The sequence below is a fragment of the Pogona vitticeps genome, chromosome 4 (genome assembly GCF_051106095.1).
Source record: "Pogona vitticeps strain Pit_001003342236 chromosome 4, PviZW2.1, whole genome shotgun sequence".
Taxonomy (NCBI): domain Eukaryota; kingdom Metazoa; phylum Chordata; class Lepidosauria; order Squamata; family Agamidae; genus Pogona; species Pogona vitticeps.
This window is the reverse complement of record NC_135786.1, coordinates 202,256,334-202,269,305: the sequence shown is the minus strand read 5'-3', so window position 1 is coordinate 202,269,305 and position 12,972 is coordinate 202,256,334. Positions and strand designations below refer to the sequence as shown.

The 12,972-nt window shown below is 41.0% G+C and overlaps 1 protein-coding gene across 20 annotated transcripts in view; it reads left to right on the top strand.

The window, feature by feature from the left end:
• The first annotated feature begins 1,035 nt into the window (after positions 1-1,035).
• NCOA2 (nuclear receptor coactivator 2) overlaps positions 1,036-12,972 on the top strand; it is a 192,424-nt gene continuing 180,487 nt past the window's right edge. For 4 of the 20 annotated variants that reach the window (XM_020812545.3, XM_072999015.2, XM_078393820.1 and 1 more), the window contains exon 1: positions 1,071-1,304. The gene's annotated coding sequence lies outside the window, so the exon portion shown is untranslated. The other 16 variants (XM_078393819.1, XM_072999016.2, XM_078393821.1 and 13 more) reach the window with 13 other exon arrangements.

Genomic DNA, 12,972 nt, shown 5'->3' with positions numbered 1-12,972 from the left:
TGTGTAAATTGGCTTCCTTCCTAAAATTCAGCTGCTTTTATATGTACAAAAACTATGATGGTATGCAGGATCATCCTTTGCATTACTTCCTGATCTATTCTATGCTCCCCTACACTTCCCCATAGTTGAGATGTTTCTGTATTATGACTACAAACATATCTCCAGCTTTGCAGCATATACCATATTGTTTACCAGCACATACTTTCCCATACCCAGTAGAGAAAAAAAAATCAAAGTAAACAAAAAAAGCCTGACCTAGCATTTAACATTTCCAAGAGGGGGAATGTCAGCAAACAAGGTCACGCAGAATTTGGACACCATCACTCAAGCCCTGACAAGACCCTTGAAACGTTTAACTATTCAAGAAACCTGTAAGAAACTAATCAAGGCAACATTGATATAAAAGATCCTGTTTTCCTTCCTTGAAAATGCATGGATGTTTATTCCCAATCGTTGTGATATTTCTCTATTTTGTGTGAGAAATCAATCATTTTATGAAGAATTTCGACAGATTTATGAAGACCTTCCCCATGGTCCATGGCTAGCAGGACGTTCCTTCGCCAGACGCCTGCTCTGCTTATCTTTTTTTAAAAAAAAAACAAAAAAACAAGAGTTGCAACGCTATTGTTCAACCCACACGTTTCTCCGCATTTTCTTTTCTTCCCCAAGAAGGAGAATCGACTTGGGGTTCGCGCTCTTTGTTAATGATAACAATAGCATTACTTTCCGAACCTTCTCCCACCAATGGTGGGATAGCAAGGCTGCTTTGGCTAATGCTTTGAGGCTGACTTTTTTGGGCCCGAGCGCCTTCTCCTCCCGAGCAGAATACATCGCGGGTCGCGAGGGAAAATGCCCCCTCGCGAAACACACACAAGCAGCGGGTGCAAACCCCTGTGTGCAACGTGTGTGTGTGTCTCTCTCTCTCTCTGCTCGGGCTCCCTCTTGCTCCCCCCCTCCCTGACTTCACCCCACTCCTTCCCCCAAGCAAGGGGGCTCGCTCGTCGCTTCTGAGGCCACTTTTTGCGCCTGGCGACAGCAGGGAGTGGCGGCGGCGGCGGCGGCGCTGCTCCGTCTCTGCGTGCACCTCGGCCCTCCCAGTCCCTCCTCTCTCTCACTGAGTAGCTTTGCGGGGAGGAGGAGGGTGAGTGGTGGGAGGGTCTCCATTGAAATAAACAAGCAGCCAGTGATTAAAACGGGAACATGGCGGCCGCGGAAGACTCAGCAGCTCCAGCTTCCTCTTACAAAGCGAAGGTCAGCGCTGGCGGCAGCTTGGGCGACAGGAGTCGGAGACATTACTGACCCCGGTAAAGGAACGCGCCAGGCCGGGTCCCTTTCTTGCGTGCCTGCGCGGCGCGTCTTGCCATTAGGCCTCTGTTGCAGACTAGACAGGGGGGTAGGTAAGAGAAGGGTTCCTCCCCGCTTGTGTGTGTTGTATAATAAGCCTGCGTTGGTTGTATTCTGCGCTGCCGGGGTGGCTGCTTCATACCTGGAGCCGGTGCTTGGAGAAGCACAGAAGTGAGGAAATTTAGGGGGAGAAAAGGTGGGGGGGATGTGACAGACCTACTTATTCTGCCCCTCCAAGCCCCATGATGAGGCAAGTTTGGGGGTCCCCCCCCTTCCACCTTAATCTGGGAGGATTGGTGTCAGCTCGTCCGCCGGGGTCCCTGCTGTTCTTTTATGAGTGGTGGCTCGGATTGTCGGTCCCTCATCTCAGTTCGTGGAGAATTAAATGGAAGGAGTTTTATTTGCGGTTGCGGGGTTTAAACTCTCTCTCCCCCGTCGGATTATTATTATTATAATTTTTTTTGTAGGGAAGGCGACGCCTTGCCCTTCTTTATAGAGGGAAGCCGTTTAAAGGAAGACGGTTTTTGGGGGAGGGAAGGGGGTGTTGCTGGAGATGGTTGGCGGTCCCCTGCCTCCTCTCGGCCCCTCAACAGGGAGGGAGGATCGTTCCTCAATAGAAAGGACTTCAGGGGTGGCAGCTGCGTGGCTGACAATGGGGGTTGGAGTGGCGGAGACTGGAGAAGGGGCCGCCTCTCCCTCGCTCGCTCTCTTGTCTCCTGAAGCGAGGTGGCTTTCCCTCGGGCCACGATGATGACACCCCGGCGAGCGTGAAAGAAAGCCCCCCCCCCAGACCTCCCCCCCCCGATACACCAGGGAGGAGAGTTGTGTGGGGCGAGGCACGAGGAAAGAGAGGTGGCGGTCACAGCGGCAGCGACGCCTCGGTGACAATCGCCTCAGAAGAACCTGGCATGTGTGGGTGCGTGAGTGGGTTGCTTTGGTGGGGGGGGAGCGAAGGCGGCTGGCGGTGTCTTCGCGTCCGTTGCTCACTCTGTTTTTTCGTTCTTTTTTTTAAAGTTCTGCAACTTTGAGTGCGCGCGCGTGTGTGTCTCTGTGTGTGTGTGTGTGTGCGCGCGCGCGCAGCGGCAGGGCGGCCCTCGAAGTACCCCCTTCTTGGGGGACCCGACTAGGCCCTGCCTGCCTGCCGCTGGGTGCGAGCGCAGCCTGGGGAGCCGCATTGCTGCTGCGTGCGCCCGGCTTGGTGGGGGGAGGGGAGGGTGGTAGTGGCGGCGGCGGCGGCCCCAGCGGCGCCTCGGTCGTCGTCGTCGTCGTCGCCGCGAGGGGCTCGCGTGAGTGGCGGTGCCGCCCTTTCAGGCCGGCGGCCTAGCAGCAGACCTCTGGGTGGCGAGGGGCACGGTTGCTATGCGCTCCAGCCCCTTTGGGGAGCCGGTGTTGTTCGCCGCCGCCTGTTTCCATTCTTCAAGGAGCTGCCTTGACGGCATCAATTGCGCGGTGTATGTGTGCATTGGTGAAGACAGATGAAATCTGGGGTGGGGTGGGGGAGTGATGGTCCATCTTATTTTCTGTCGTATGGCTCCTGTTGTTTTATGTGGTGGCTTGAGGGAGAGAAAGATGGAGGGAGGGAAAGAAAGAAGTGCCTATTTCTATTCCCTCCCCCGTTGTAGAGGGAGAATTGTATACTCTTCCTCCTCTTCCCCGAATGGCAGCGAGGGTGTGTGTTCATCTAATCCCCTCTCCACCTGCTTGCTTTGCTATCCTGGTGTAGAGAACGGTCTGAATATGTATAATAGAAAAATGGACTCTTCTTCCTCGTCTGGTCACCGTCTAAAGAATCCTCCCCGATCATTTTAACTGGCGTTGCTCTTAATATGTAAAGCCAGTGATTTCATCTTGCAGTGATGGCGCTTTCCTTTTCTTTATTAAGCAGAACCTCTTGTATTCTTTGCTCGTGCTGACAGCGCTCTTACAGAGATGTCCTGGGTTATCGGTTGTCTTGGCAACTTTGACTTTATTCATGTAGTGTGTATTTTGATTTACACATACTAGCAAAATCGAACTGGTAGTTAGGATTTCTTGAACTTATTCTGATAATGAAAAGTGTGTGAAATACATGAAGAAGTTTAATAGTAGAAGGAGGGAGATTTGCCTGGCTATTTTCTCTATTAATCACATAATTCATCCATTCAGTGCGAAATATTTGTAGGGATAGTCCTTCTGTGAAACCCTCTGGTCTTTACTGAGCTTGCACATTTTGGGAGTAGCCAGTTGAAACTGTTTCATTGAAAGTTGTTGGCTAATCAGCCTGTTAGTACAGACAAAGTGGTTTAACAGTGATCTGTTATTCCAGGAAATCTTTGAAGCTGGTGTTCTCTGAGAGAATCTTGTAGACTGAAACCAGATGATCAGCATTCTTAAAGGCAGTATTTTTGGGGGAACTGTAGAAACTTGTATAAAATCAGTGTTAAGTGTGCAGCATAGATCTCTTAGTAATGGGATGCTGACCAAATTGGAAGGTTTGAAGTGCTTTCATTAGAAAGTAAGCTTCAAGATTAGGTTTGGCATAACTTTTTTTTGTTCCTAGTTGACATACTCTTTAGCTTGTTGGGTGATTATAATTTGGATCTTTGATATTGGCTGCACTATTCCTTTGTTTAAAGGGAAGACTGTCACATAAAATATAGTAGTAATGAATTACTTTCCTCTTTTGAAACTGAATAGATACAGTGTCTGGTATTCCAGGTAATGGTAAGACAGGTTGCAGCTTGTTGAATTCTGATTTTTTATTATGTCCAGATTAATCCTACAAAATAAACAATACTTTGTTTCCCGTCAGCAAGACACAGTTGGAAGTCATGGCATAGAAATGCTGGCTTGTTTAAACCATGGCTTGTCATTATAGCTGAGCCCCTGTCTGTGGCATGTTTTACTTCTTTATGAACGGTTTGCTTTAAAAGAGATGTTGGCAGTGGGAAAGAATAAAAATGGAAATTGTGGGAGATAAACTGGTGTGTTTTGTTATCTTTAGGGCAATTCACAGCTAAACTAACAACTAGTTAACATGAACAGTGGCTTAGTGTGGGCTGTCAGTGTGTTCAGTATCTTGTTTTTTAGTAATTAATTTATTTGGCATTGGTGGGATGATTGTCTTATCATTTATTATTGCAATTGTGAATTGTATATACTGTATATAAACTTGTATGCTCTGCCACTCTAAATGAATTGTGCAATTCTCACCAGAATCCTACTGGTTTTGCTGGGTTGCCAGCTAATAGGTTTTTGCTATCTCCTGTCACTTCCATGATTGTTCTATGTCATGTGTGAAAAAAAACCAGCAGGACTTTGGTCTATACCTTTTGAATTTAACATCATGCTTCACTTTGTACAAATTTTGTTCTCTGTGGTTTGTACCTGTGAGAATATATTTGTCTTCCAACTGAACATTTATCTGTCTAGTCATTGAATGTCTATACTAAATTCATTAAGTCTTTAAGGTATTACAGGACTCATTATATTTGCTGGAAAATATATAGATATGACATGTCCCTTCTGCAAGTTAGGTAGAAAGTTATTTTACATATGAGAAATTTAGCCCTATAACTGTTTTTGTCCTGTTTTAAAAAACCCACTAGATTTCCTCTTCTACATGCGATACTGTGTAAGAAATTAAATAATAATTCACATTATAACTTGCTGTTGTTACTAATTCGTTTCAGAATTTGAATAGACAATATGATGCTTGATAATCTAGAATGCTAATTATTGTTTTTAGGACTAGGATAATGGTAACTATTTTAGTTAAAAATAGACATATCTTACACACTGTTTGATGAAGGGTGTTTTAAAAGTTTGAGATGTTCTATTAATTTACAGTGCCCAAGTTGGCTTTCATTGCATTTCACTTCATAAGAAAAATAAACCTATTTATCTGTAAAAAGCACATGTTACTGTGCAGAAGGAACAGAATCTTTTAGAAAGACAGCTGCTGTTACAATGCTCACTGTCTTCGGCTCTGTCCTTTTGTTGATGATGTCAGTGATGTGTTGGCAAACACTAAAGTTTTTTTTTGCTGAAATGAAACTCATGCAGGAAGGATAAGTAACAGATTTTGAAAATCTGAGCTGTGAGTGAGGAGTCTTGAGGAATATGAGATTGTATATTAACTAAAATGGCCCGCAGTTACACTTGAAAACACTATTACATAATATAGCAACCAATACTTTGTTAGTTTAGGCAAAATGTTATAGTAGATAGGGTGAAAGACTATGACTCTAGAGAACAGTTTTCGAAACCCTACTTGGCCATGGAAACTGAATGAGGGAGTGGAACTGGTAAAACCACTCCTTAATTATCTTATTTATCTTAAAATCCTTATTAGGGTCACTATAAGTTGTTTCCAAGTTGAAGGCACGGACAACACACACACACACACACACGAGAGAGAGAGAGAGAGAGAGCGCAACAGGTAAATTGACATCCTTTGAATTTTTCTTGGGAATTACAAATCTGCTCTTCTGCTCGTCGTTGTTTAGTCGTGTCCGACTCTTCGTGACCCCATGGACCAGAGCACACCAGGCCCTCCTATCTTCCACTGCCTCAGTTGTTTCAAATTCATGTTGGTTGCTTCGCAGACACTGTCCAACCATCTCATCCTCTGTCGTCCCCTTCTCCTCTTGCCGTCACACTTTCCTAACATCAAGGTCTTTTCCAAGGAGTCTTCTCTTCTCATGAGATGGCCAAAGTACTGGACCCTCAAGTTTCAGGATCTGTCCTTCCAGTGAGCACTCAGGGTTGATTTCCTTTAGAATGGATAGGTTTGTTCTCCTTGCAGTCCAGGGGACTTTCAAGAGCCTCCTCCAGCACCACAATTCAAAAGTATCAATTCTTCGGCGGTCTGCTTTCTTTATGGTCCAGCTCACTTCTATGTGAGCTCTTCTGTTAGAAGTACGTAATTGTTTTTACTTAATTGACAGAAACCATTAAAGTAGAAAAGTTAACTTACTTAACTGATTATTATGTGTGCATGAATACTAGTTCATGTGGTATTAAATACTTCCCCAGTCTGACCAATAGTATACAATTTTATCACAGGTCATTACTATGGTACAGTCCCATCTTCATTTTATTTTAAAAGGGAAAAAATAGCACTGTGCTTCAGTTATTCCATGAACATTTCCTGTTTCTGGGTAATACTATGTACAGTACTATAGTGTGAGAAGGAGCACCTCTTGAACAAATGGAAATATCTGGGAAGATGGCCATTGTCAGCTGTGGTTATATTGTGTGCTTTGATATGGGGACCGAACTGTCTCTACCTTTGAGGGTTTAGGTCTTACAGAAGAATTCTTTGATGTTTAAATCTACAGATGATGAAGCATAAAAGTAGCAAACCACTAAGCACATATGTGGTGATAATTTTTCTCAAACATTATCATGTCACAAGTAAATGAAAGTGAAGCTGTAACAAGTGTATTTTAACTGTGATAACTATATAGTAAATAAGTAAAATGTTGGCTTTGTTTTATTGGTATTATTTGCTAACAGTCTATACACTATACAAATACACACAGAACATGAAGAGTCAACAAGTTATTTTCAAATTGCATGGTGAACTTTGGAATATAAAATTGCATTCTGTCTCTTCAGAATTGGGGAACTGAGGGACAGATTTGATATTGTAACTTCCTTTCATTATGTAGTATTGGAAACATAACAAGATCAATCTTCCTTTATTGAAAAATGTATAACCAGTCAATTCACATAGTGCAGTGATTGTTTCCCATCCAGAAATTCTCACAAGGTAGCTTAGTTGGTTTTTAACATTTACTGCAGTCTTTCTAGATGTTGGGAAAGTGTGAAGGCAAGAGGAGAAGGGGACGATAGAGGACAAGATGGTTTGACAGTGTCACTGAAGCTACCAACATGAATTTGACCAAACTCCGGGAAGCAGTGGAAGACAGTATGGCCTGGCATGCTCTGGTCCATGGGATCACAAAGAGTCAGACACAACTTAACGACTAAACAACAAAAGCAGTTTTTCTGAAGAAGTTTCACCAGTTACATATCAGAATTTATTTTCCACTGTAGGATAGACTGTCTTTGACAATATGGAAATTGTCTCTGAGTCTCAGCATGAACACACAGGGACAGACCTCATTTAGTTACATTGCTGTGGCACAAAAAGTAATTTGTTAATGTTGTAGTTAAATTTTTAAATTATTCAGTCCTTTCTAGCCAGAATTCATTTGGGTTTATGCAGTAAATCTGATATTGAATTTTTCTGGCTGGTTGTCAGATGGACAAGTGCATGATAGATGATCTGAATATTAAAAGAATCACTTGGGCAGTTTCCCTTAAGTATGCAGTATTTTGCCTTATATTCTGGCTTTTGTTTCTAAAATTGTGAGAGTAAATACTACTTGGTATCCAATGTGGTGTAGTCGATAGCATGATAGACTAAGATTCTGGAGACCAGGTTTTGAATCCCTGCTCAGTCATGGAAACTCATTTGGGTGTGGAACTCATAAAATTACTCTTTAAATCTCTCATTTACCGTGAAAACCCTATTAGGATCACTATAAGTCAATTCCGACTTGACAACACATAACTAAATATTAGTTACATTAAAACTGAAACAGGAAACTGATAAAGTATGCTGTCATTTGGTTTTCTTCATCACTGCTTAAGCATGTGCAGAAGAGCATAAGGCAGCATTTGAACAGTGAAATATTCCCTTGATTGACACTACTTTCTTGAAAAATCTACTTTTGAGGGCTGAACTACATGACACATGAAACACATTAATATTCTTCTCTTGTTTTTACTTAAAAGTAACAGGGAGAAAAGGGCCCTGTCAGGATTCAGTCTGAAACATTAAGCAAGATGGATTTCAGTTCTTTCTGTCCTGTATTATGATTCTGGTGAAATTGCCTATTTGAAATTGATATTGTATTTATTTATCATGGAAGGAAATCTGTGATCAGCAGAATTTAACAGTTTCAGGTAGGCAATTTTCACTGGTGCCACAGCACACAAGGAAAGGAAGGTTTGAAACAATTTCTTCTAAAAACATTAGCAATGAGCTTTGGTAATAATTTCATTCATATAGCTGACTCCAATTCTTTTAAGTTAAGCCACAATTGTCAGACATTGGACTTTTTACAGAGTGTAAAATGATTGCATATTGCAATAATAAAATGAGCATATTTTTCAACTTAATGTGGCAAAACCCCAATTAGTTTGAATGTCAGGATGATGCCCTTCCTTATTGGGTCCTTCATTTGAGTTTGTTATTGAACACAATCCATTATTTTTTAGGTCTTACACAAGAGATTTATCATCTTGTGTTTTAGAAGAACAAGGCAATATTTTCTTGCCTGAAAATATTGGGGATAAAACTTTCTGTGTACCAAATTGAAGTTGTACCATAGTAATATTGCCTAAACGTGTTTGAAGCTGGCAATTGAATATGTATTTTGTATAGTACTGACCAAAGCTTACTACTAATTATTTAGGAGTAGTGCCTTGGCCACATTTCTGAAGATACCCTTTGAAACTTTAATTTTTTAATGGAACATCTGCTTAACATGGAGGGCTTGTGTGACAAACAGTACTTCTTAAATCCATCAGACTCTTAGGGACACGTGTGCTTTGTGATCCAGTCTTCAGGGAAAGTAGCCACATCTAACCATTCTTAATTTTGTTGTAGATATGAATGGCTTCATAGCATCAGCCAGTATCATGAAAGAGGGAGCGAGACTGTTCACTTTCCAGGAGTTCATAATTTGCTTTGAATTTATTTCCCAGGTGTGAAAACAGGCACTGAGATTTCTGTAAAATGTATGTATTCATCACTGTACAGTATCGGATTTACATCCCTTATGACTTTGGGTTACATTTTATTAATACACTGAAAAAATGTATCACCTGTTTTAAGAGAGAACTCAAATTAGTTTATCAGCTTCATTTAATCCGTTGAGGGTGTAGTTCCAAAAAGAAGAAGCCTCTATTGAAACATGAGAAGAGAATGGTCCTTAGATATTCTAGTTTATTCATAAACTTCTAAAGTTGTCTTATGAAAATATTTATCAGTGTTTCTGGAATTTAGAGCCCTAAGCCTGGTGCCCGGCTAGTAATGGGATTTTTCTGCTCCCTCCCCAATTGTCTAAAAACCTAAACTAGACTTTCTCAACCTTCTGGGGACATTTTCTAAGACATATGGATTACTCCCTCCCAATTTTGCTGGTGGGTTTGCTTCTACTTATGGAAGTACAGATTTGCATCTTATCCAGAGTGTCATGACACTAGTAGTTTGAAATAAAAGTATTTTTAAAAATTGTATAAAGTTTGATTTACAGTGTATGGTAGCCTTACATTGTTTAATGTTGATTTGGATATTCAGATTATTATAATAAATAAATCTATAACCCTAAGCCTATATTGTTGGACACTGAAGATTTCGGATTGAGGGCATGATCACATGAAGCAAATGTTCCCTACTAATACCCCAGTTAGATCTGTATAAATTTCTGGTCACATGATGCACAGCCATTATAAAATAATTTATCTGGCCAGCAGGGTAACTTGGTTCATTTCCCAGTCACCAGGAAGCTTGTGTTATTTTATTCCAATGGTGTATCAATGTATTCCTTAGCTGTATGACATGTGTATGACCCTTTTTTGAAGAAGGTGGCTGCTATTATTGCCATGCGGCTGCCCTGCTATATTTTTTTTTAAAAAAATCAGATGATATATCAATACATAGCTATACTTATGTCAATGGCTTCACGAGGATAATATTCCCCAAATCGGATAGGTATGCCAGGGCATTGGTAGGTGTTGCATCTCTCCACCTACTGTCTGGCAAGTGACAGCCCTGAATGGCGATGCCGGTCCATAGAGTACAGTGCAGTTCTTCTAGCGGCACTGGCGCAACAGAGGAAGTTTTAATGAACAGGAAAACTTTCCTGGCATCTTGCTGTATTGGTTTTTTTTAAAAAAATTAAGTAAGGGTCTACATTGCCCTAGAAAAGAAGCGAGAACATAAATTGATACTGCCGTGTAGTCACCTATAATGATTCATATAGGTGGAAATGAATCTGTAGTTTCAGAACACATTGGAAAGTTTGTCCTGGTATATATACCACATGACCACAATTTAGTACAACAGAGGTATGAAAAGTAAGGGGTACATTTGCTCTGTGATCATGCCCTTAGTCAAGTGAAAATGAAGTGTCTGTTTTCATATCTGAAAAGTGGTCAAATTGTTTTGCAGTTTACATATAATACAGTATTTATGATTTGCTAAAGAAACTACCTGTCTTCATCCACAGAAGTGAATTCCAGAATGCAGTACAGAGAAGGACGAATAGCTCAACAGGATACATAAATGAAATAATAAGGGATAAAAATGTCATTTGTCAACTAGAACACTGTAATAAAAACCTGTTAAAATACCCTGGCAATTAGAATGTTTTTAACTGGGCATCCAAAAGAGCACAACAATGATTCCAGGGTACTGTATCTCAGGAGATGCACTGTAATCTGGATCATATTTGATTCAGTTTATAGATTTACTGAAGAACTAACACGCAGCTGCCCATTTGATTTAAGGGAGCTTTTTAAAAAAAATCAAAATTCCAGTGAATCTAGGGTCAGCTCAGTAGCACTCATATCCATCACATTCTTGTGTGCATGAGAGCTTTATGTGCATTAGGAGTTCTGTACAGTTTTGGATCAAGATAGTTGTCATTTTCAAAATAAGTAACATTTAGTTTTGGTGAGTCACTGAAATTGTGAGTAACGAGAAGAAGTGTAATCCTGTGTACACTTAACTTGTATTTGAGACCTGTATTTGAGCAAACATTTTTTCTGATGTTTTGGGAGCCTGGACTGTTCACTATTTCCTGAAGTGTTTTAGAACACATTTCGGTAGTTTAGATCCAAAGGTGTATTTTTGAATGTAGAAGACAATATCTGATCTACAAAAAGCAGTTTTGCATTTTGTATTAGAGTAAACAGTAAACTACAGGGGACGTGGTGGCGCTGTGGGTTAAACCGCAGAAGCCTCTGTGCTGCAAGTTCAGAAGACCAGCAGTCGTAAGATCAAATCCACGCGACAGAGTGAACTCCCGTCACTTGTCCCAGCTCCTGCCAACCTAGCAGTTCGAAAGCATGTAAAACACAAGTAGATAAATAGGTACCACCACAGTGGGAAGATAATGGCGTTCTGTGTCAAGTTGTGCTGGCCACATGACCACGGAAACTGTCTACAGACAAACGCTGGCTCTACAGATTGGAGATGGGGATGAGCACTGCGCCCTAGAGTCAGACACAACTGGACTAAATGTCAAGGGGAACCTTTACCTTTACCTTAACAGTAAACTAAGTCTTTGATTTCTTTGTGCATATATTGTGAAAACATAAGAAGTGCTGTAAAACACAGTTGTTACGGAATGGAAAGAACAACTTCTAGTAACTTTTTTTATCATTTGATACTTAGGCCCAATCTTTGTCCTGGAAATAAACTGTGTTACTATTCCATGCTGTAGATAATCTAAATACTGTACTGAATTCTGGATGAATTCATATGAGGAATCTTTAAATTGAAAACATTGTCTATATATAGTTTGTATCTTCCCAAAGGCCTTCATACACATTTCACTGAGTGATCTTTAAAGTTACCCTGTAGTATTTTGTTATTGCCATATTACTTGTGCAGAGATGTGGCTAAGAGAACAGCTTGACCAGTTTGGGTTTATATTAAAGTTAAGACCTCCAGTTTCAACTCACATGCTAAAGAATAGTGCATTAGGTTTCTGTTACTTCAACAAAGTGTAGCCTTAGCCAGGTTGATACTGGTAATGCTTGTGTAGGACCATGGAATGCATCTTTTGACTACAATTTACAGAATCCACTGGCTAGCATGGCTGTGGCAATACTGAGAGGTGTTATTTAGAAAAGTTAACATTTGAAAGAATGGTCTTCCATTCTATTGTGTGGAATTTATTTTTAAACTTCTGAATTGTTCCTGTTGTACAGTAGTTATTTTGTGGCCACAGGATCTCTCTAGAGCAGCAGCAGCACATTAGAATGGGGGAGAGGCACAACATTTTTCATGTGTTTGTAGGTACTGTTTAATGCCAAAATTTTGTGACAAGAAGGTCTAATTGACAAATGCAGTGTTAAACAAATCAAGGTCGGTTTGATTTAAATTATAATTTAAGGACCTCGATACTTGGCGGAACGCCTTCTCCCATCTAGATCTACCCGTGTCACTCGCGCGAGCCAGGAGATAAGGCTGAGGAGCCTAACGCCGAGAGAGGCCCGAAAGGAAAAGACCAGAATCCGGGCCTTCTCGGCGGTGGCTCCTCGCCTTTGGAACAACTTGCCCCCTGAGATTCGTGCGGCTCCCTCACTGGGCATTTTTAAGAAACAACTAAAAACATTGATGTATAGGCGGGCCTTCCCAACAGAAAACCCTTGACGATCTTTTTTCTTATTCTGTTCTTTATTATTTTTTTTATTTACGTTTCTGCTGTAAAGTTTTAAAATTACATTGTTGTTTTTACTGTAAGCCGCCTAGAGTGGTCTAATATGATCAGATAGGCGGGATAGAAATAAAATAAATAAATAAATAAAATAAATAAATCATGACCTGAAGAAAAAAAATCA